The sequence below is a fragment of the Marmota marmota genome, unplaced genomic scaffold (genome assembly GCF_001458135.2).
Source record: "Marmota marmota marmota unplaced genomic scaffold, marMar, whole genome shotgun sequence".
Classification (NCBI taxonomy): Eukaryota; Metazoa; Chordata; class Mammalia; order Rodentia; family Sciuridae; genus Marmota; species Marmota marmota.
In genome coordinates, this window is record NW_026000222.1 from 3840597 (window position 1) to 3843092 (window position 2496).

Consider the following 2496-nt stretch of genomic DNA (forward strand, 5'->3'; position numbering starts at 1 on the left):
TGCACCTCGCGCCGCCGGCCTCCGCGAGCCCCGCCGTCCTGGAGGCCGAGTGGGCCGGAAGCGCAGTTCCCGCGTCTACCGGGATGTGGAGTCCGGCCGCCGGGTTGGAGAGAAGCAGGAGACCCGAGGAAGACGGCTCTGGGGGCCTTGCGAAAAGTCAGCTCCCCGGCAGCCGACAGCCGGCATCAGCCTTGAAAAGAGGGCAGTGCTGGCTGGTGGCGAGGGGCACCGAGCCCTGGGGACGGGCGCCCTTCTTCGTGCCTTTTATAGCTTGCCTCATTTAGTTCGCAACGTAGTCTTAGGAATTCTTATCGCCACCTCCTTTTTAAAATTATTTTTTTAGTTTGCGGTGCTGGGGGTTGAACCAGGGTGTTGCACGTGCTAGGCAAATGTTCTGCTACACCCCAGCCCAGTTTAAAATAAGTTTTGACACAGGGTCTCCCTGAATTGCAGAGGTTGGCCTGAAGCTGGCCATCCTGCTTCAGTGTCCGGAATAGCTGGGCTTTACCGGGGGCCAGGTTGGCCATCCGCGTTTTTGCAGATGGCTGAGAAAGCACCATGGTGGTGTAGCTTGAGCCCAACACGTAGCTCTGTGGATTCCAGCCCAGGCAGTCTCAATTCAGTCTGCTTTTAATCCGTATAGGAGTATTCCAGGGGCATTAGGGGTCAACAGATTGGTGATTTTTTTTTTTAAGTAGATTAAAAAAAAAAACAGAAAATTCATAACAAAGTTTACCACTTTAGTCCTCTTAAGTGTATAGCTGTATAAGTTTTTTGAAATTCACAATACTTTACAACACTTCCATCACCCACCCTAATTAACCCCAGCTCCATCTGCAGCCACTCCCCTTGCCCCACTTCTTGGTTACCGTCGGTGATGCAACCTTTGTCTCCATGGATTTTCCTACTGCGAGCATTTAATACAAATGGGATCATATGAGATGTAGCCTTTGTGTCTGGCGTCTGCCTGTCGGCATTGTGTTTTCAAGGCCCTGCATGTTGTGGCATGTATCAGTACTGCATTGTTTTTATGGCTGAATAGCATTCCTTTGTATGGGTAGGCCACATTGGTTTGTACATCCTTGGATGCTGTACCTTCTGGCTATTGTGAACAAGACTGCTGTGAGCACAGGTGTACAAAATGTGAGCAGAATTTTTTAATTTGTCATGGGCACATGCTTAGGAGTGAGGTGTGGCTATTTTAATTCCTGTAGCACAAATATACACAAAAGTCAGGTATATTGGATCGTCAGTAAGAATTCTAGTTTTCTACCTTGTGGGTTGCTGCTCTTTCCATTCAGACTCACTTTTGGTTTACTTGAGTATCAACAAGGGGCAACAGAAATTAAGGAAATTCCAGCAAATCCTAATATACCAATAATGTCCTTGTCAAATTGGTGATATAAAGTTTGAGGTGCTTAATTTTTTTTTTCCTCCTAAAGAGTGAAATTTGAGCTTTGAACACAAGGCAGTATTTGAGTCTATTTATTAAATAAATATTGTATACATAGCAGTGTGTCAGGTGCTGTGGAGTGACATTAAAGATGTATGAGATCTCAGTGTCACACTGTTACAAAGCTCCTGGAGTCTTCAAGACTTAAATCTGAAAAGCAGAACTGTAAAACTTAGAAAATAGTATGAGCAAATGTCTTGGGCTAAGGTGGACTTTCTGAAATAAAACACGATGAACACAAATCATAAAGGAAAAAGATACATTTGTTTACATTACAGATTAAGATAATTTATCAGAAGCATTACAAAGACAGCACTGTACAGAGAACTTTTATGTAGAATCCTGTGAATAATTTTTATAGATTTTATAAATTTTTTAGAGAAAAGAAGGCAGCACAGCAGAAAAAAGGGTAGAAGATGAGAACAGGCATTTCACAGATTAGGAAAAAAAATAGCACATGAATTTGAACCCTATTAGTAATCAGAAATGTAAAAAGGAGACACTACTAAACGCTGCCGTATAGACGAGGGTGCACTGTGGGCATTCCCGCCAGCGGCTCAGGGGAGGCCATGTGAACTTGCACCCACTGCTGGTGGTGCGTATTTGTCTCTTTGGAAAGACCATTAGCAGTGTGTAGATGTACACTTGGCTGCCTCTGTCCCAGCAGTTCAGCCATGAGGCATGTCCCTTTGAGAACTCTTGCTCAGGTGCCCAGGAATGTTCATTGCAACACTGTTCACAAACCAGCAGAAAAACCCACATGCCCTCAGCAGCAGAGTGGACGTGTGAGTCATGGTTGTGTTTCTACGGGACAGTGAAGGTGTGATCCCCAGGTGCAGGTTGGATGTGGCTCCAGACGTCCTTGCATGAGAGATGAAAGCCTCTGCAGTCATGTGGGGTTCCTTCATGTGAAGCTCAAACCAGCAATTTACAGTTTTGTTGTTTGAGAATGGGTGTGTGGCTTGTGCAACTGTTAACAAAAATGATGACCCAGAATTCACGAGTGGCTCCTCTGCAGAGTGGTCAGGAAGGAGGCCACCCCC